Below are 22778 nucleotides of genomic sequence, written 5' to 3' on the forward strand. Positions count from 1 at the left end.
TTTGCAAGTATTTTGTTGAGGATTTTTGCATCTATATTCATTAGGGAGATTGGCCGGTAGTTTTCCTTTTTTGTAGCATCTTTGCCTGGTTTTGGTATTAGATTGATGTTAGCTTCATAAAATGAGTTAGGTAGTGTTCCATTTTTTTCAATGTTTGAAAGAGTTTGAGTAAGATTGGTGTCAGTTCTTTCTGGAAAGTTTGGTAGAATTCCCCTGTGAAGCCATCTGGCCCTGGGCATTTATTTGTGGGAAGATTTTTGATGACTGATTGGATCTCTTTGCTTGTGATGGGTTGGTTGAGGTCTTCTATTTCTTCTCTGGTCAGTCTAGGTTGTTCATATGTTTCCAGGAAATTGTCCATTTCTTCTACATTATCCAGTTTGTTGCCATACAGTTGTTCATAATATCCTCTTATAATTTTTTTAATTTCTTCAGGATCTGCAGTTATGTCACCTTTTTCATTCATTATTTTGTTTATATGGGTCTTCTCTCTTTTTGATTTTGTCAGTCTAGCTAGGGGCTTGTCAATCTTGTTGATCTTCTCAAAGACCAACTTTTGGTGATATTTATCCTTTCTATTGTTTTTTTGTTCTCTATGTCATTTATTTCTGCTTTAATCCTTGTTATTTCTTTTCTTCTACTTGGTTTAGGATTGGTTTGCTGTTCATTTTCTAGCTTCTTCAGTTGATCCATTAGTTCTTTGATTTTGGCTCTTTCTTCCTTTTTAATATATGCGTTTAGTGCTATAAATTTCCCCCTTAGCACTGCTTTTGCTGCATCCCATAGGTTTTGGTATGTTGTGTTCTCATTTTCATTCGTCTCTATATATTTAGCAATTTCTCTTGCTATTTCTTCTTTAACTCACTGATTGTTTAGGAGTGTGTTGTTTAACCTCCAGGTATTTGTGAATTTTCTAAGTCTCTGATGGTTATTGACTTCTAATTGTATTCCATTGTGGTCAGAGAATGTGCTTTGAATAATTTCAATCTTTTTAAATTTATTGAGGCTTGTTTTATGTCCCAGCATATGATCTATTCTGGAGAAAGTTCCGTGAGCACTAGAAAAGTATGTGTATCCTGGTGATTTGGGATGTAATGTCCTGTAGATGTCTGTTAAATCTAATTCATTTATCAGATTGTTTAGGTTTTCAATTTCCTTATTGGTCTTCTGTCTGGTTGATCTATCTATAGGAGAGAGTGATGTGTTGAAGTCTCCCACAATTATTGTGGAAACATCAATTTCTTCCTTTAGTTTTGCCAGTGTTTCTCTCATGTATTTTGTGGCACCTTGATTGGGTGCATAGACATTTACGATTGTTATTTCTTCTTGCTGAATTGCCCCTTTTATTAGTATGTAGTGGCCTTCTTTGTCTCTCAAAACATCCCTGCATTTGAAGTCTATTTTATCTGAGATTAATATTGCTACACCTGCTTTCTTTTGGCTGTAGCTTGCATGAAATATTTTTTTCCATCCTTTCACTTTCAATTTCTTTGTGTCCCTGTGTCTAAGATGAGTCTCTTGTATGCAACATATTGATGGTTCATTTTTTTTGATCCATTCTGCGAATCTATATCTTTTAATTGGGGAGTTTAATCCATTTACATTCAACGTTAAAACCGTGAAGGCATTTCTTGAATCGGCCATCTTATCCTTTGGATTATGTTTGCCATATTTTTCCCTCTCTCTATTAATATCCTTTATTGTACCCATACCGAATCTCTTTAGTACTGAACCTTTCTCCAAGTCTCTCTGTCCTGTCTTTGTTTCTCTGTCTGTAGGGCTCCCTTTAGTATCTCCAGTAGGGCAGGTCTCTTGTTAGCAAATTCTCTCAGCATTTCTTTGTCTGTGAAAAATTTAAGCTCTCCCTCAAATTTGAAGGAGAGCTTTGCTGGATAAAGTATTCTTGGCTGGAAATTCCTCTCTCCCAGAATTTTAAATATATCGTGCCACTGCCTTCTCGCCTCCATGGTGGCTGCTGAGTAGTCACTACTTAGTCTTATGCTGTTTCCTTTGTATGTGGTGAATTGCTTTTCTCTTGCTGCTTTCAGAACTTGCTCCTTCTCTTCTATGTTTGACAGTGTGATCAGTATATGTCTCGGAGTGGGTTTTTTTGGATTTATTCTATTTGGAGTTCGCTGAGCATTTATGATTTGTGTATTTATGTTGTTTAGAAGATTTGGGAAGTTTTCCCCAACAATTTCTTTGAATACTCTTCCTAGACCTTTACCCTTTTCTTCCCCTTCTGGGACACCAATGAGTCTTATATTCGGACGTTTCATATTATCTATCATATCCCTGAGGTCCATTTCGAGTTTTTCAATTTTTTTCCCCATTCTTTCTTTTATGCTTTCATTTTCCATTCTGTCATCTTCCAGGTCACTGATTCGTTGTTCAACTTCCTCTAGTCTTGTACTATGAGTGTCCAGAATCTTTTTAATTTGGTCAACAGTTTCTTTAATTTCCATAAAATCATCCATTTTTTTATTTAGTCTTGCAATGTCTTCTTTATGCTCTTCTAGGGTCTTCTTGATTTCCTTCATATCCCGTACTAGGGTCTCATTGTTCATCTTTAGTTCTTTGAGTAGCTGCTCTAGGTGTGTCTCTTCTGGTCTTTTGATTTGGGTGCTTGGGCTTGGGTTATCCATATCGTCTGGTTTTTTCATATGCTTTATAATTTTCTGTTGTTTTTGGCCTCGTGGCATTTGCTGACCTTGACAGGGTTCTTTTAGGGTTTGTAGACCAGTTGAAGTCCTTATCTCTAATTTATCAGATCTACAGCTTCGTGGAGTACACTTTCTCTAACTAACCAGCAGGTGGCGTCCACGAGCCACCTGTTCTCCACAAGCCAGATCTCCCCTGCTTAGCCTTTTTGGTGAGTGGGGGAGTGAGTCTTGTGGGTCCCAATTGGTGTCCCAAGCTTGCGTGTGTAGTTGGTGTTGCCTGCCCTGTATGTGGGGCATGTTTCTGGGCAGTCGGGGAGGGGGGGTGGCCCTAACAATCAAATCTCCCTGATGATCCTAGAGTTTTAAAGCTACTGGAATAGTCTAATCCTTCAGTTCAGTCCTGCCACAGTTTGTCTCTGCCACTGACCCACAAGTCTTTGGTATTGGCGTATGGCTCCTGAGACTTGCAAGTGGGCCCCTCTTCCAGGCTGTGCACCCCGGGTCCTCTGTTGAGGGATGACTGTGCTATGTCACAGGTGAGTGCCGTCCCCCCAGGGCAGTTCTGGGCTGCTGGGCTGTGTTGGGAGGCTCCCAGTCTGCTCAAATGATGGCTGAATGGGGCTCTGTTAATTCACACTGCTCCCCCTTCCCAGCTCTGGGACATTCAGCTGAGGTTGCAGGGAAGGCTAATGTCCACGCCCAGTTTTGTGGTGTGTGCCTGTTATTTGAAGCCCTTCCGTCACACTGGGTTGTCTGGGGCAGCTCTGGGCTATGGGGCTGGCGATGGGCAGGAGTGTTTCCTGTCCACCAGGATGGTGGCTGTGAGCGGACACCCCCCTTTTCTTGGGAAGTTGTGTTGTTTAGTGAATTTTCTCAGCCACTGGATTATTGCCTTTTGTCTCAGAGCTCTCTTAGTTCTGCTCTTGACTTGACGTGCCCAAATTTCAATTCTTTGAAGCTTTCTGTATTGAGCTTCTTAGAGTAATTGTTTTAGAAAAAGCAAAAAGGATTTAAAAAAAAAAAAAAAAAAAAAAAACGGCCCCAGCCCTCCTCAGAGATCTAATGGGTTATTGAAATGCTAATAGACAAAGCAACCAGGGCCATTAAGGAAAGGTGCCCAGGGCAGAGAGATCAGCCTTGCTTCGGGATTTGCATATGCGCCTCAAGGCCTGATCTCCGCCCTTCCCCTTTCTGTGTTCACCAGAACTCCAAAAATCCTCTGCTTTTACTTTGGAGCTTCTCGTGTTGTTTTCCTTCTATGCCCGTCTCCTCTCTGCTGGGCTGGCTGCTCTCAGAGTCTCTGGTGTCTGGCCTCAGTCTATCTATGGTTGTAGTTTGAATCAGTAGAATGAGTTTCCGATAAGAGCAGCCACTGCAATTCTCCCTTCTCCTTCCCGGAGCTGACAGCCCCTCCTCCCCCGGGACTGAGCCTGGCAGGGAGGGGCGCGGGTCCCCTGGCCGCAAAAACTTACAGATTTCGCTGATCTCAGCAGTTCCACGTTTTCATGAGTGTTGTATGAAGTATGCCCAAAGACAGATTGCTCTGTGGTGTCCAGTCCACGCAGTTCCTGGCTTTTTACCTATTTTCCTGGAGGAGTAACTAAAACATACAGCTCACCAGTCTGCCATCTTTCCCCGCCTCCGGAACTATCTCTTTTGATGAGATTGTCACCACTGCCGAACAGAAGCGGCACCAATCTTTGGCTAGAGAACTCTCTGGAACCATTAAAGAGATTCTGGGGACTGCCCCGCAATGTCTTCTTTATGCTCTTCTAGGGTCTTCTTGATTTCCTTTGTCTCCCGTACTATGGTCTCATTGTTCATCTTTAGTTCTTTGAGTAGCTGCTCTAGGTGCTGTGACTCTTCTGATCTTTTGATTTGGGTGCTTGGGCTTGGGTTATCCATATCGTCTGTTTTTTTCATATGCTTTATAATTTTCTGTTGTTTTTGGCCTCGTGGCATTTGCTGAACTTGATAGGGTTCTTTTAGGATTTGTAGACCAATTGAAGTCCTTATCTCTAATTTATCAGATCTACAGCTTCGTGGAGTACACTTTTTCTAACTAACCAGCAGGTGGCGTCCACGAGCCACCTGTTCTCCACAAGCCAGTTCTCCCCTGCTTAGCCTTTTTGGTGAGTGGGGGAGTGAGTCTTGTGGGGTCCAATTGGTGTACCAAGCTTGCGTGTGTAGTTGGTGTTGCCTGCCCTGTATATGGGGTGTGTTTCTGGGCACTCAGGGAGGGGTGGTGGCTCTAACAATCAAATCTCCCTGGTGATCCTAGAGTTTTAAGGCTGCTGCAATAGTCTAATCCTTCAGTTCAGTCCTGCCACAGTTTGTCTCTGCCACTGACCCACAAGTCCTTGTTATTGGTGTATGGCTCCTGAGACTTGCAAGTGGGCCCCTCTTCCAGGCCGTGCACCCCCTGGTCCTCTGTTGAGGGATGACTGTTCTATGTCACAGGTGAGTGCCATCCCCCCAGGGCAGTTCTGGGCTGCTGGGCTGTGTAGGGAGGCTCCCAGTCTGCTCAAATGATAGCTGAATGGGGCTTTGTTAATCCACACTGCTTTACCTTCCCAACTCTGGGACAATCAGCTGAGGTTGCAGGGAATGCTAATGTCCACACCCAGTTTTGTGGTGTGTGCCTGTTATCTGAAGCACTTCCGTCACACTGGGTTGTCTGGGGCAGTTCTGGGCTACGGGGCTGGCGATGGGCAGGAGTGTTTCCTGTCCACCAGGATGATGGCTGTGAGCGGACACCCCCCTTTTCTTGGGAAGTTGTGGTGTTTAGTGAATTTTCTCAGCCACTGGATTATTGCCTTTTGTCTCAGAGCTCTCCTAGTTCTGCTCTTGACTTGACCTGCCCAAATTGCCGGTCTTTGAAGCTTTCTGTATTGGGCTTCTTAGAGTAATTGTTTTAGAAAAAGAAAAAAGGATTAAAAAAAAAAAAAAAAAAGGTCCCTCCTCAGAGATCTAATGGGTTATTGAAATGCTAAGAGACAAAGCAACCAGGGCCATTAAGGAAAGGTTCACAGGGCAGAGAGATCAGCTTTTCTTCGGGATTTGCATATGCACCTCAGGGCTTGAGCTCGGGCCTGAGCTCTGCCCTTCCCCCTTCCAGGCTCACCAGAACTCCAAAAATCCTCTGCTTTTATTTAGGAGTTTTTCGTGTTGTTTTTTTTCTATGCCTGTCTCCTCTCTGCTGGGCTGGCTGCTCTCAGATTCTCTGGTGTCTGGTCTCAGTCTATCTATGGTTGGAATTTGGATCAGTAGAATGAGTTTCCGATAAGGGCTGCCACTGCAGTTCTCCCTTCTCCTTCCCAGAGCTGACAGCCCCTCCTCCCCCGGGACTGAGCCTGGCAGGGAGGGGCGTGGGTCCCCTGGCCGTAAAAACTTACAGATTTCGCTCATCTCAGCAGTTCCACGTTTTCATGAGTGTTGTATGAAGTATGCCCAAAGTCAGATTGCTCTGTGGTGTCCAGTCCACGCAGTTCCTGGCTTTCTACCTCCTTTCCTGGAGGAGTAACTAAAACATACAGCTCACCAGTCTGCCATCTTGGCCCGCCTCCGCTTCCTCCCTTTTCTATGTCTTTATTATCTTTTCTTATTGCTCCTCTTTAAAACTTTTTCTTCTCCCTCTTTTTTCTATATTTTCTTTCTCTCTCACACTCTCTTTCTGTCTTTTTTGGTGTATTTTTTGTAATGTTTTCTTTTTACTGGCTCCTTTGTTTAAACTTTTCTGTCATTTGTAATTTTTTTATCGGATTCTTTTTTTAAACTTACTTTTTTCTCTCTGATTTATTTATTTCTCTATATCCCTCTCTTCCTAGGTCTATTTTCCTATCTGTCTTATCTTTTTTTTTTGTACTGTCTCTTCTTACTGGCTCCTTTTAAAATCTGCAGTACAGGAAATCTTGTCTACTGAGCCCTTTATAAGTATTTAATTTGTTATGATACATATAATACCAATAATATGGGTATGTGTGTATGTGTGAGACGTAATAGCAAAGTATCTTGCACAGGGCTGGCACAGGTAGTATGTGTTCCTAGGGCCTCCTTTGCAAGTGCTTTGTGATCTCACTGTGTAAGCACACAGAGTAGTTTTACAAAGTCACCAATATTTTATAGATATGTGTCTTCTACTTAGCTACTTTGTCTTTTATTTTCTCTCTCTCACCTTCTGTTCCATCGTTTCCTTTGTTTTCAAGCATACTTCCCTCCAGTCCTTCTCTTTTACGGTCATTCCTTTGCATTTTTTTGTAAATGATAAGTGATTCTTTTCTCTAGAAGTGCTTGCTTCTAAAATATTAAAGAAAATATATTGTTTAATATTAACTTAACCATTGGAAATACAAACCAGATATTTAAAATGTGTTGGTGGTATATTTGTAGCTAGCCCTCACTCCTGTCTTTAAATTTCTAAAGTCAGGAGAACAAAGCTAGAAAGGTAAAAGGGGTAAGTTTCCTTTTGTGGTTTAGCATTAAGAAGAATATATTTTAACAACTAGATCCGATTTCATTTACTGCCTTTTTTTCTGGAGACTGGTCCCATTTCAGACCAGCCCTTGAAGTACAGGTTCAGACTAGTCTGGATCTATCCATCAATAGCTATCCTGACGAATTTAAGGCCACTTCAGACAGAGCATACTTTAGAATATCAAAAATTACTTCCTTCAAACTTCCCAAGTATTGTTAAAAGCTCTACCTTCCGGTCAGTTTCTTCTCTGGTTTTTTGACGCTGTTCTTCAGTTATAACTTCTCTTTTTACTTCTTCTCCAATCTTTGTGAGTAGTAACATTTCTTTTGTTTTCCATTCCTAAAGAGCACAATGTGATGGTACTCAGCAGGTGTTCTCTTTCATAACATTTTTTGTGTGTTTTGTATACATACCACCAATAAGCAATTTAGATCATATCAAAGGCCTAACAGAAATTGAGTCAAACATAATAAAAATCTTGCATTGGCTAATCATATGGCTTTTCTATTGGGAATGTATTGGTGGATACAATGGATTGGTGAAAGGAAAGAAATCATTTTCCTAATGGAAGCTTAATTCAAGTATAAGCTTGGCTCCAAAGATGGATCTAAAATGATGCTGGCAAGAATGTTTTCTCTTGTGGACTTAGAGGTGCATACCATACATAATCTGATGCCCTTTAATGTATTTTGATAGAGGAAATAAATAAATAATAACCTTAACCTGCATTTTGGGAAGCAAGAATGCAGGCATGATTACTTTTCTTTGAACCTAAATTTTAAAACTTTAACAAACAGATTGGTTAGGTATGCCATTAATGTAATGGAATTAAGTGTCATATGTAATTTGTGGTATCAGTCTCATGATTTTAAGTTAAAGTTAAAGCTTGTGTATTATAACAGTGATGAAAATTAACGGGGTTTTATTTTTTAGACCTGCAGTGACTTTAAGTAATTTGGTGGGACCATTAAAAATGTTTACAAATAAAACAACCATGTAGAATTTTTCTTTCAATATTTAAAATGTGGTGTTTCTCACCTCTTCAATTTGTTTACGGAGACTAAGTTTTCTTCTTATGTAGTCCTGGTGTCATCTTTCTTCTTTCTTCATCCGTAGTATGCTCCATTTTCCGTCTTTGTGCTCAACCTTGTCTAATTCCCTAGTAAACATATCTAAATATCTAAGTAAAAGTGCAAATATCAGTGAAGGTAAATTGGGTGTTTCTCTTATGATGGCATTATTTGCCCAGACCAACTACTTGGTTGCTTTTAATTTCTTGAACTACAAGAAATTTAGAGTTTTTCATGGACCTGTAAGCTAGACTGATTCATCAACTCACCATGCTTTATTCATTGTTTTACCAGCCTCTCCATTATACAAATCTCTGTTATTGTTGCTGGGACAGTGGCAAAATATGGAATAGATTAACTCAAAGCACTTTACACAGAAATTATTCACAACTCTGTAGGTTCGGGAACATGAGTTTCCAAAGACAGTCAAAATGAACTGAAGCACTGACTTCAAAAACCCAGGAGATTTCAGTTTCCTTTAAAAATAAGTAGGTACTGGGCTTCCTGTAATTCTCTAGTCCTTGACTGGACCTCTCTTCTACAGATCTATACAGTACCAGTCTGGGACTCTGGTGGGTCAGTTTGTATTCTGGCACTATAATGAGATGAATCCATGGAATATAAAAGCTAGGGGATGGGGAACTGACCCTCACCCCTGATAGAGAACAAAGAACTATAACTTATCTCTTTACCTCCTGAGGCATGCACTTGGCCTCTGAATGATAATGTTGAATGCGTGTGGGTAATAGCTGAATAAACATACACAACTGGTTGGGGGAATGACACATGTTTATGTCAATATCAGATAAAGTCATAGCAACTTTTTTCTTTCTGACCTTACAGTAATTTCTTTAACCTTAAGTTTGAGACATGTGCTAAAGACACCTCTGCTGCTACAATAAATTTGTGTTTCCCAAGATCAGGAATGTGTATGTAGGATTTCTCATTCAAATATTAGTGTGACTTACCTCTTGGGCTCCTAGCAGCCCCAGTTTCTCAGGTAGAATCTCTCCTCCCTAGCCTTGGTACCAAGGCTCCCAATCCCCGTGAGTCTTGATCATCCTTCCTTTCTCCACAATGAAGACTATAGGGGGCTCAAATAGTGTCTAGTACTTTTTTCATCCTGCTTTCAGTTCTTTCTAGTATTTTTCAACCTTTCTGGGTCCAGAAAATACACATGAAATATGCATTAACTTCAATCATACCTGTGCTTCAGTAGTTTATCTTGGTCCCGAGTTGTTTGTGTGCCTTCCTGTAACAGCCATTCTTGGAACTTTGCAGCATCAGAAGAATCAAAGGTTCTCTTGCTTTCATACAATTTATTTACTTGTTTTTTTGATCATTTTCTGAATAAAAAGAATTAAGTTTTAATATTTGCCAGAAATATTTGATATGCCTTCTTATATTTAGGATTTAGTAAAATTCCTGTATTTTGCAAGTGGTTAATTCTGTGAAACTGCATTTAAGTCTAGTTTGGCTCCATTCTAGACAAGTGAAAACTTCTCTGTAAATGAAAGGAAGATGTTTCATTTTCTCTCTCATGGGTCTCTTATAGTGATCTTATTTGATTTCTTACCTCAATACTTCCAGGAAAGAATATTTTAAGAAAATATTCTGCATAGGACCAAACCTTTCTTCCAAATGCTACTTAAAATTTTTCTTATAGGCCCAAATAAAACCAAATTTAAGTGTTTAAACTTACTTGTTCTTTTATATAGTTTCTTTCAAAGTCTAATTTTAAACTTGTCAGGTACTGCCTGTACTTATTCAATTCCTTCAAGGTACATATGACCTACAAAAAAAAACCCCCCACAAATCTATAAATATAAAATTGTAACAATCATAACCCATTCCAGAGAAAATATTAGTAAGAATATTCATTTTAGTAACAATTTTGGGATCAAGGGTAATAACCATTTTTGGTAATAATTTTGAAGACAGTATCTCTACTTGCTTATCACCAGGAAATTTCTAAACAAATTAAATTACTACATTAATATAATTTATACAATAATCAGGAGTACACTATATCCAATCAATTTGATTGATTAAGACACCAATGTAATAATGATGTTTAACCCCCCAAAAGGACTGATACTATCAAGCAGTGTTCTGCTAGGTTTCTGTCTTGTCCTAGATTTCTCAAAGGGTATGGGAAATATTCCTTGACCAGTATACAGTGCCATTATTATTTCTAGAGTCAGGGGAAAGGCACTACAATACAGCTGGGGAAAACAAACAAGCAAACAAACAGTGTGTGTGTGTGTGTATTTCCTTTCATTTTTGAATCATTTGTTATCTTTTGCTATTATTAAAGAAAAAAGATCAAGAAGGAACAGGTAGTTTTATTTAGAAACAATTCTCTCTGATTTCCCTGAGTAATTAGTGGTGTTTTCTATTAGGTATGCTCCATTGCTCAACTGAGAGGTGATACAGGCTCTAGCAAGGTACAGAGGCAAGTGTCTATCAAGTTAGGTTTTTGCTGGTTAATGGGAAATAGTCTTCAACATACTTCATTATTGCTGGTGATGTAGCCACCTTTTTTAAATCATTTCTCTTATAGTATTCTTTTAAATGTGGATCATGTAGACTTTGATATTTTGGTTCCAAAAGTTGACAATAAGGATCACTCAGGTTAAAATCATAAGAAGGTTGATAAAGCTGTAAAGACACAGATTCAAAATTATTGCACATGTAAAATTAATGAAATCACATTTTAAAAATATCAATTTGTTGAAATGACTAGGACGTTCATAGAAAATAAAATATGCAAGCAGAATCCTCAGTGGGCGAATACAGACAATGGAATGATTTGGGTAAACCTGCGTTTTTCTTCCTCTCTTCTCTACCTGTCTGAGCGATACTAAAGATGCTTAAGATTTTCCTTCATTTCCTTTGTTCTTATTCTGATCCCCATCAACCCCTGGCCCTGAGCCAAAGGAAGGAAAAGGAAAAAAAAGGAAAGGGATAGGCTTATAATTTGTTTTAAGGTATAAAGTCAATGCTAGGCTTCTCCCTTTCTTCCACTCCCTTCTAGGTCAGGCACTGCATCAAAGAATGAAGATAAACTACTAATTATGATTATTTTATATTAATCATCTGAAAATGAAAAAAATAATGGAAAATCTCACCATGATTCATGGAAACAGCTGTAATAATAAATAAAAATAGGGGTGAAACTCAAATATTAAAGATTATGAATCAAAAAATTATTGTACTTAGGGTTTTCTCTAATGAGAGAAACCCTCAAGAGTGCTACAGTTGGGAGAAAATCGGAGTCTATATTATTCAGTTCCCTATCATGAAGTTCTAATTATAAGGTTCCTATATAATTATAGGAACCAAGATTTCTCCATATGCATATAGACAACAGAACACCTTAGGCAATGACTATTACCATATAAGATTAGGAAAAGAACAATCAGCCAATAATCACATTTGTATAATTGTTTCCTTTGGAGAAAAAAGCTGAGTTATTTGGTTTCATTTTTGAATTAAATTTTGGTGTGGATTTTTAGTGTATTTTTCATGAGGAGGAGAGTGATAGTTGGTCAGGGAGGGCCTCTGAGGCTGTGAAAGTGGAGGATGGAAGCAGGTGTGGAGTAAGCTTTCTTAGAGTGGTTTTAATATTCTCTTTTCATTGTGCTTAGCAAGCAGAATAAAAAGGGTTGTAGTCCAAGGGTTGAAATAAAATAGCAGGCAGGTAATGTCAAAGCAGGAATTGGGTCAGGTCAATGACAACAGGAAAAGTTTGAGGGATGTGGCAAACTGGAGACCATCTGCCGTGTCTGCAGGCATCCAATTCAATTCAAACTATGCAAAACACTATAGGTCAAACTAGATCTGGCTTCAGGCTAGTGGTGGCTCGTGGAATCCCAGTTTGTGAACCCTGTGTTCAGTCTGCTTATAGCCTCAACCTCAGTCCAATTCCTGAACACAGAAGAGCTGGTCTGGGTGGGGCCCAAATAAGACTTCCTGCAAGGTGGGTGGGAGGATGCTTCTTATGTGGGCAGAGGGGCAGATAGAAGATGATGGGGGCTAGTTTTCTTTTTTCCATTTAAAAGCTTCCTTTGTAAGTTTCTGACATCTTGATTGACACCAGACTCTTGTCTTTCCCAAGGGACCTGGATTCCCTGACTACCAATGGTTCATTAAAAGGGCAAAGAAAGCATCCTTCTGGGCAATGATTTTTATGGTGAGACTAGATAGGAAGCCCATATCTTTCTTGGAATGAAACAATCAACACCGATGGAACTGAAACAATGCTGCAACTAGTGGACTGGTTATTGCTTCTTCTTCTTTTAGAAGTTTACTTTTGTTGGTGACAGGCATATGTTGACTCAAGACCAAGCCTGGACTACTGACCTATCAAAAGAAAACAAATCCATTCATTAAGGCCAAGGTAACCCTTCTACTATTAATCAAAATGATTGGTTTCCATTAGCTGAAGAGTTCTGCTATTATCACTTTCTGCTAGTGAGAGATAATGGTGGAGATTTTCCCCCCCTAATGCTCTGCCAAAGTGTTTTGCAGTTCAGGAAGGCAGCAAGGTCAGGTGAAAGAGTATGGCCTAAGAATCAGGAGACAGTGGTTCAGTCTGATCTCCACCAATAAATCATAGCTTCACCTCACAAGGTGGTTATGAGGTAAAATAAATTCATAAAATCTAAAGGTATAAAATAAAGTCTTATTTCCTTGAGATCATGCTAAAAGACAAAGAAGGAGCCTACGAATTTAGTCTTTAGGGAACTTGAATGTGGTAACTGATCACAATTAAATGCATACATTTTTGGGGAATCAATAAAATAGAACATCTGAACACAAAAAGTAGCTGACCAAGTGAATAGGGCAAATAAATCATGTATATTTGACAAGTATCAGAAATATCAAGGAGTGCCTCCATGTCTTTGGTGACATCTTAGATAGTGGAAGGGTAAAGATGTCAGAATTCTTCCTGTAGAACCTTATGCTATTGTGATCAAAGCACATGCTCAATCAGGTTTTGGAACTCCTTCAGGCTTGGCCCGAAGCTGATGGCTAGGGGGTGGGAGGGAGAGGACTTAAAAATGTAACAATCACTAACAGTGCTGAGTGTGACAGTACAGACCAATGGCAATGTAAATCCTAAAGAAAGACAAAATAACTAGGGGTAACCACAGTTGGGAAAGGCTTCCTGTTGTGGCCCCTGAAAGATAGCTCAAATTGACCTTGAGGAGATGAGTGGGCATGCCAGTTTTGGGGAAACCAGGTGGACAAAAGCACAGAAGTAGGCATTAGCATGATATGTGTGGGTAGGTAGAAATAGTCCTAAGCTGCTGTTGCTGAGGCTTTGGGATGGAGATAAGATGAAGGCATCTTACTGGGCCTTTCTTTCATTCAAGTGAAGTTCGGGCAATAAACACTTCAGCTCATTTAACTCTACTTGATGTGAAAAACTGCAGTTGGCTTAAAGCAAAATATTAAGAAAATGTTTCAAGTTTAATAGCAATTAAAAGGCAAAGAAAATGGGTGTAACACACTATTAACTCAGTTTACCTTTTCACTTAAATTTGTAGTGTAGAAGACATTATTGCTTCCAGGGATTACAGGCAGCTTGACCCCAAGGGGAAGATCCAGTAGTTGAGATGCTCCAACCTCTGGAATGGGGTTTTTCTGAGAGCCCTGTCAGATACAATTTAAAAGTTTGTCTTTTCTTCTAGGAAGTATTTGTTTAGTTTAGACGAAGCTACTCACACATCAATGGGCTGATACCTCCGAATAAACCAAAGTATCACACACTCAAGATTGGGGGGACCCGCTGGGCCAAGAAGCTGAAATCACTCTCCCCATCCCCTCCCCTCTGCCCACCCCGCAAGCTGAAAGCACTCCCCATCACCCCTTCCCCCACCTCACCCCTCCCCAATCCCCTCCCCCCCCCAGCTTCGCAGGGCCACCCCTCCCCCCAAGGCTAGTTCCCACCAGAGACTGCTGAGGCATCTGGCTGCCCCGGGCCAAGGGGCAGGAAGTTGAGCGGTCAAAGACCCGCCTCTTTCTCACCCCTCTGGTGAGGTCTCGGTCCCGAGAACCCTCCCGGGTCCAGGAGGACGGACCACGGTTGGGCCGCCACTCACAGGGCTACACTGATCCCTGCTGGCGGTCAGGCCACTGGCGGCCGCCTTGGTGGCGGCAGCGTCAGTTTTATAGCAGCTGCTGAGGTATAGATCCATGGCCACCCGTCAGCCCCCAGCGGGGCGGGAGCTGGGGGCCGGGGGCCGGGGTCGCAGGCCGTCTTCCTTTCTCCTCTTCACACACTCCTCTCCCGCTCTCTGCCCTGAAGAAGTCTGGGCGGCCAGTGGTCGCTAGAGTAATGCGTACCCGAGGCCACGCCCCTCACTATGCTGTGTTCCAGGCTGGAGCTCTGGGGTCCCAAAGGAGGTCGCCTCATCGGATGTCGTCCTGCGGTGTGGGGAGGGGGACGGTGGCCCGCACGCCACTGGTGCTTCACGCATACGTAAGGTGAGGTGGGGAAGGTGGTCCAAAAGGCCAGGTTTAAGGACACAGTTAAGATGCTACTCTTTCAAACCTACACCCCTCATTTAAACTGAACCAGAATGCATAAAGCTTTGTCAGTAGTAGCTAGCTGTAATTCCTCTAGTTCTTCCTGGCCCCCAAGGAGCTATGATATGGGTCAAAAAACGACGACTTTATAGTTGTATAGTTTGTACTAGGGCCAGAGACCTAGCCTTCCACATCTCCCGCCTTTATAGACTGTAACAGCACCCCCTTCTCCTAGGCATATCATCCCCTAAGTCTCATTTAGGATGCTGATTTCTTCAAGGACTCATTGCCTTCCTCCCTTGTCTTCCTCTTTCCATTCTTGGGCTCTTCATCTCTCTGTCCCTCCTCCACTCTTGCTTTCTCTCTCCGTCTCCAGTTTCCTTCTTTCTACCTTCTCATCCATTCAGTCAATATTTGTTTGCTCTATGTGAGACATTGTGGGTGCTGAGGATACAGCAATGAGTACATCATAGTCCCTGCTGCCAAGGATTAGACTAAATACCTTGAGGGCTAAGATTGCACATGACTTGTCAAGAGTTATTATTTTGTTTTATAGTTTATATTTTTTTATTGTTCGTTTATGATGGAGGAGTGAGGAAAGGAGGGAGGATAGAGAAAGGAGGGAGAAATAGAGGAGGAGAGGGAAGGGAGAAGAAGGGATAGGAGGAGGGAAGAAAGAAGGAGAAAGAATGAGGGGAGAGAGAGAGAGAGGGAGAGGGTGAGGGAGAGGGAGAGGGAGAGGGAGAGGGAGAATGAATGTGTGTGTGAGACAGGAGTTTGAAAAGGAGGGGCCATTAAGAAACCCAAGCACAAGTGAGGGTAGGGATGCATTTGAAAAACTGAAGTCAATGTAAGAAGATCTTAAAGATTATAGGTAGAAAAAGAAGGAAGGGAGGGAGGGAGGGAGATAGGTAGGTAGATAGATACATAGAATAATTGATTAACAAATAGACTGGATTTTAAAAAGGAGAAGTCATTAAAAAGACAGGAGAGAGAGGAACAGGGAGAGGGAGAGGGAAACAGTGAGAAAGAAAGAAATGATTTAAAAGAAAAGCCAGTAAAAAGAAAATAAAAGCAGGCAGGCAGGCAGGCAGGCAGGCAGGTAAAGCATTGGTTGGTAGGAAAAAGTAAATTAAAGAGAATGTGAGAATGAGAGAGGGAGAAGTTTGAAAAGGAGGAGCATTGATGTAATCGTGTATATTTCGGAGATGGGGAGAGAGACTTAAAAGTAGAAGAAAGAAAAAAAGAAAGCCAGTAAAATAAAGATAAATAGAAGATTGGGAGCTGAATAGGTAGATAGGTAGGTAAGCAATATTTAGATAGGTAGATGATACATAAATAGATAATAGATACATACATAGAAAAAATTTTAAAAGAGAAGCTAGTGAAAAATGTAAGTATAAAAAAAGATGGAAGGAAAGAGGAATTAGAAAAAGAGAAAAGAAAATAAAGATGTTTAAACGGAAGAGCAAGTGAAAAGAGTAAAAGGATCAGGGAGGTAATGAAGAAAGTAAAGGAAGGAAGGAAGTAGAAGGAAGGAAGGCAAGGGTAAATGGGGAGAGAGAAAGAGGGATAGGGAGAGAAGGAAAAAGGAAGGATGTAAAGAAGAAATGAAGGAAGGAAGGGAAGAGAAGATTAAACAGAAGAGGAAGTAGGAGAATGGGTAAGATGAAGGAGAGAAAGAATGTGAGTGTGAGAGAGTAATTTGAAGTTTAAAAGGATAAGCAAGTAAAAAAAAAAATAAAAGAAGCAGGGAGTACCAGAGGGAGGAAGGAAGAGGGAGGGAGGGATGGACAGAGGGAGGAAAGAAAGAGAGGAAAGAAAGATGCAAGAAGCAAGGACGAATATCATAAATTGTAACAAAGTTATTATTCCAATGAGTGTCAATAATAGGGTAATATAAGGGGTATGGGATTTTTCTTTTTGAAGCAATAAGAATGTTCTCAAATTGATTGTGGTGATGAATGTACAATTCTGTGATTATACCAAGAACCACTGATTGTACACTTTGGATGGATTGTATGGTGTGTGAATAAAAACATTTTTTTTAAAAGAACACACAAGGATGTAAAGAAAGAAGGAAGCAAGGATAGATGGAGGGAAGGAAAAAGGGAGGGAAGAAGGAAGAAAGGAATAGATAGGAAGGAAGGAGAAAAGGAGGCCAAAAGGAATAAAGGAAAGGAAGAAGGAAGAAGTGAAGAAAGGAAAGAGAAGTTTAAAAAGAATAAGCTGGTAGAAGAATGAGTAAAATAAAAGAGAGAATGTGTTTAAGAGGGGAGTTTGAAAAGGCAGAGCTGGTAAAATGAAAATCAATTGTGGGGGTGTGGGCATTTGAAAGACAAAAGTCAATATAGGAAGAAAGTAAAAGAGGGATAGATGATAGATGTAGATAGAAATTGGTTGATAGGTAAGTAGGTAGGTAGATAGGTGGAATGATTGATTAATATTTAGAACAAATTTTTGAAAGGAGAAGTCGGTAAAAAGACAGTACAAAAAGAATGAGAGAGTCAGGAAGAAACTGAGAAGGAAATAAATGTTTTACAAGAAGAGACAGCAAAAAGAGAACAAAAGAAGGAAGGAAGGAAGAAAGGAAGGAAGGAAAGCATAAGTCAGTAGGAAAAAGGGTAAAAGAGAATGTGAGAGTGAGATAGGGAGTAATTTGAAAAGGAGGAGCCATTAATATAATCATGTACATTTGGAAATTAGGGAAACAGATTTAAAAGTAGATGAGAGTGAAAAAAAGCCAGTAACATAAAGATAAATAGAAGATTGGTAGCCAGGTAGGTAGGTAGGTAAGCAATAGACAGATGATAGACATAGATTGATATAGATAGATAGACTGATAGATAAAGATTCAGCAAACTTGAAAGGAGAAGTCAGTATGAGGTGGATTGAATCAGATCTCTCACAAAGACATTTTCAAGTCTTAACCATTGATCCTTTGTGGATTCTTTTATAAATAGGAGCTTTGAAGGTACTATATGGATGAGGCCAAATTGATTAAGGTGGGCTTTAATTAAAAAAATGGCTACAGTCCTTATATACAAAGGGTACTCAGAGACAAAAGTTAGTGGGAACTAGAGGAGAAGACTGGAAGAGACAGATTGCCACGTGAGGGGAGATTGCTGGAAAATCATCTCCAGAATGCTACAGACTTTGGAGAAAGCATTGTCTTGCTGACACTTTAATTTGGACTTCTAGCCTCCAAAATTGAGCCAATAAATGCCTGCTGTTTAAGCCAACCTCTGTGTAGTATTTGACATAGCAGCCCTCGTACACTAAAACACAGTAAAAAAAGTAACTATAAAAAAGAACCAAAGTAAGACACATTAGAAGGAGGAAATAAAAATGTTTTAAAGAGAAGCAAGTAAAAAAGAAAGCAAAAAGAACAGAGAGGCAAGGAAGAAAGGAAAGAAGCAAGAATGGAAAGGAGGATGGAAGCAATGATAGATGGAGGAAGAGAGGAAGAGAAATGGAATGAAGGAAGGAATGAGGAAGTAGAATGAGTTAAGTAGAGAATGAGAATGTGAGTGACAGAGAGAGTGGTTTGAAAGGAGGAGTCAGTAAGAAAATAAATTCGATTGTGGGGCTGGAGACATTTCAAAAACAAAGACAGTATAGGGAGACAGTAAAATGTAATAGAATAGGATAGATAGATAAATAGATAGATAGAACAAAATATAGAACAGATAGGTTCGTGGGTAGAAGGTAGATAGATAGACAGACAGGCATACAGGCACAGAGTTATAGGGGTAGATAGGTAGATGGATTGGTTGGTATATACAACAGATTTTAAAAACAGAAGCCAGTGTAAGAGACAATATAAAAATGGAGAATTGAAGAGAAAGTTACAAAGAAAAAGGGAAAGAAGTAAAGAAAATTTTATAAAGAGGAGACAGTAAAAAGAGTAAATGAAGATGGGAAGGAATTAAGGAGGAATAGAGGGAGGGAGGGTGGGCAAGGGGATGGAAGGAAGAAAGGAAGGATGGAAGGCAGGAAGGAAAGATGAGATGAAGAGAGTAGGTCAGTAGCAAAAAGTAAAATAAGAGAATGTAAGGGTAAGATAGAGTAATTGGAAAGGAGGAGCCAATACTACAATCAAGTACATTTGTGGGGCAGAAGAAAAGAAAGAAATTTAAAAGTAGAAAATATTTAAAAATAAGACAGCAAAAAAGATAGAGGATTGAAACATAAACAGGTAGGTAGGTACATAGTAGTCAGGTAGATAGATGATAGATTAGATAAGTAGGTGATAGATAGATAGACTGATAGATGATAGATAGATACATAGATAGTGTTCAGGCCCAGACCAAGCTCACAGAGAGCCTGGGAGGGAGCATATGCTAGACAGAGAAACACACCAGGCACAGAAGTGGACATGGGTTTATTGGGACTTACAAACAGGTTTTCCGGTGATGGCCAGCCAGATGCTTAGCACTCCACAAAGGGAAAAGAAATGCACGAGGCAATATATAATTTCAGAACTAAGACATTCCATATAGTAGGAGGACATCTGGTCTCTAGTATAATCATTAAAGGGGCCTAAGACCTGATTTTTACTAAGGTTTAGTGTTTAACACTAAGATATACTTAATACTGTTTTTCATTTTTTACATCCGTAATTATATCCTCCTCCCTCCAGGGAGATTGTTTACTTTCTTGACTTTTGTCCTTGGCTAAAGCAGGTTTGTTATGGGCATTTAGGAAGGGGCCCAGGCATTGGGCCGCCATAGATAGATAGATAGATAGACAGACAGAAAGACAGGGAGATAGATAGGTAGTGTGGTGGTTTGAAGCTGATGTGTACCCCAATGCCTATTCTTTTTTTCTTTTTGAAATAAATTCACTTACAGGAACAGTTGCTAAAATAATACAAATGCCATACACAGAACTCCAGCATACCCCAACCCCCCCCCCACCGATACCCAGATCTACCAATTTTAATATTTTGCCACCTTACCATTTCTTTCTTTCCCTCCCTCCCTCCCTATCATCCATCATCTATTGTTGTCTTCTGAACATATGAGAGCAAGTTGCACACATCCTTGAACAAACAATAAAATTCACATATACATTTCCTATGAACAAGAATATTCATTTATGTAATCACATTAAGTATAGTTAAGAAGTTCAAGAAATTTAACATTGATATAAAGCCTACATTCTATATTTCATTTTTCCCCTTGTGTCCCAATTGTGTCCTTTTGAGCCTTTTCTCCTCTATTCTTAGATCTCATCCAGGATCATTCTTGGCATTTAATTGTCATTATCTATTTAGACTGTCTTTTTTTTCCATTGTGGAAACATATCTACAGCATAAATCTTCCCATTCCAACCTCTCCCAAGCATACCGTTTAGTGGGATTAATCGCATTCACAATGTTGCAATGCCATCACCTTCCCACCATCCATTACTAGAAATTTACCTTCACCCCAAACAGAAACCCTACACTCATTTCTTAACTTCCCATTGCCCCTTCCCCCACTTCTCGGAACCCATACTCTACTTTTCATGTCTATGATCACATTCTCTGATACTTTCTTTGTGTTTACCGTGGGGCTTAAATTTAATATCTTAAGTCTATAACCATCTTGTTTTTCTTTGATACCAACTTAACTTCAATAGAACACATAAACTATGTTCCTATACTCCTCCATTCCCCCACCTTTATGTAGTTCTTGTCAAAAATTACATATTTTACATTGAGTCCAAAACCACTGATTTATCATTACACTTTATGTCTTTTAGATACTGTAGGAAGTAGATAGTGGAGTTACAAGTCAGAAATACAATAGTATTGGTATTTATATTTACTATGTGATCTTTACGGGAAATCTTTATTTCTTCATGTAGTTTCAGTCAGTTGTTTAGTGTCCCTTCCTTTCAGCCTGCACAATTCCCTTTAGCATTTCTTATAGGACTGATCTACTGGTGATGAAGTCCCTCAGCTTTTGGTTATCTGGGAATGTTTTCATCTCCCCCTCATTTTTAACGTCCAGGTGTTTGTGAATTTTCTGTCTCTGATGGTTGTTGACTTATATTTGTATTCCACTGTGGTCAGAGAATGTGCTTTGAATAATTTCAATTTTTTAAAATTTATTGAGGCTTGTTTTATGTCTCAGCCTATGGTGTATTCTGGAGAAAGTTCCATGATCACTAGAGAAGAATTTATATCCTGGTGATTTGGAATGTAATGTTCTATATTTGTCTGTTAAATTTCTCTATCTCTCTCTCTCCTTTCTTTGTTTCTCTGTTGCTAGGGCTCCCTTTAGTATCTGAAGTAGGGCAGGACTTTTATTAGCAAAATCTCTCAGTATTTGTTTGTCTGTGAAAAATTTAAGCTCTCCCTCAAATTTGAAGGAGAGTTTTGCTGGATAAAGTATTCTTGGTTGGAAATTTTTCTCTCTCAGAATTTTAAATATGTCATGCCACTGCCTTTTCTCCTTCATGGTGGCCGCTGAGTAGTCACTACTTAGTCTTATGTTTTTCCTTTATATGTGGTGAATTGCTTTTCTCTTGCTGCTTTCAGAACTTGCTCCTTCTCTTCAGTATTTGACAGTCTGATCAGAATATGTCTTGGAGTGGGTTTATTTGGATTTATCCTATTTCGAGTTCGCTGGGCATTTATGCTTTCTGTATTTATATTGTGTAAAAGGTTTGGGAAGTTTTCCCCAACAATTTCTTTGAATACTTTTTCTAGACCTTTACCCTTTTCTTCCCCTTCTGGGACACCAATGAGTCTTATATTTGGATGTTTTATTTTATCTATCATATCCCTGAGATCCATTTTGATTTTTTCAATTTTTTTCTCCATTCTTTCTTTTGTTCTTTCATTTTCTGTTCTGTGGTTCTCAAGGTTGCTGAGTTTTGTTCAGCTTCCTCTGGTCTTGTACTATGAGTATGCAGAATCTTTTTAATTTGGTCAACAGTTTCTTTTTTTTCCATGAGATTGACTATTTTTTTTTCAGTCTTGCAATGTCTTCTTTATGCTCTTCTAGGGTCTTCTTGATGTCCTTTATATCCTGTGCCATGCTCTTCTTGATGTCCTTTATATCGTGTGCCATGCTCTTCTTGATGTCCTTTATATCCTGTGCCATGCTCTTCTTCATGTTCTTTATATCCTGTGCCATGCTCTCATTGTTTGTCTTTAGTTCTTTGATTAATTGCTCCAAGTACTGTGTCTCCTCTCATCTTTTGATTTGGGTGTTTGGGTTTGGGTTATCCATATCATCTGTTTTTTTCATATGCTTTAAAATTTTCTGTTGTTTTTGGGCTCCTGGTGTTTGCTTTACCTGACAGTGTTCTTTTAGGATATGAAGAATTATTCAAACCCCAATCTCTAATTTGTCAGTTCTAAAGCTTGGTTGTGTACTCTTTCTCTAACTAACCAGCAGATGGTGTCCGTGAGTCACCATTCCCCTCAAGTCAGTTTTCTCAACTTTGTCTTTGTGGTGTGTGGGTGTCTGGTTCTTGTGGGGTCCAATTTGTGCACCAAGTTTGGGTGTGTTGTTGGTGCTGTCTGTCCTGAACGTGGGGCATGTTTCTGAGTGGTTAGGAAGGCAGGGCAGCTTTAATAATCAAACCTCCCAGGTATTCCTGGAGATTTAAGGCTGTTGCAAGAGTCTAAACGTTCATTTCAGTCTTGCCACAGATTGTCTCTGCCACTGACCCACAAGTCCTTGGTATTGGCTTAGGGTCCCTGGGATTTCTGAGTGGGTCCCTCTTCCCAGCCATGCCCTTCCAGGGCCTCTGCTGGGGGAAGAATGTGCTATGTCACAAGTGCATGCTGTCCCTCAAGGGAAGCCCTGGGCTGCCACACAGTGTAGGGGCATTCTCAGCCTGCTGTAAAGATGGCTGAATGAGTCATGTTAACCTCCCCCTTTTTGCACAGCTCCAACTTCCCAGCTCCGGGAAAACCAGCTGTGGGCATGCGAAAGGTCACTGTCCATGCCCGAAATTGTAGTATGTGTGTGGTTTTGTGGAAAACATTTCCTGTCACACTGGGTCCCTTGGTGCATCTCTGGTCTGTGGCTC

General features: G+C 40.0%; 2 pseudogenes; one reads left to right on the plus strand and one right to left on the minus strand.

The window, feature by feature from the left end:
• Positions 1 to 6899: 6899 nt before the first annotated feature.
• On the minus strand, positions 6900 to 14413 carry LOC119522423 (annotated as a pseudogene).
• A 140-nt stretch (positions 14414 to 14553) lies between these two features.
• LOC119522424 overlaps positions 14554 to 22778 on the plus strand; it is a 95874-nt pseudogene continuing 87649 nt past the window's right edge.

This window comes from Choloepus didactylus, chromosome X (assembly GCF_015220235.1).
Source record: "Choloepus didactylus isolate mChoDid1 chromosome X, mChoDid1.pri, whole genome shotgun sequence".
Taxonomy (NCBI): domain Eukaryota; kingdom Metazoa; phylum Chordata; class Mammalia; order Pilosa; family Megalonychidae; genus Choloepus; species Choloepus didactylus.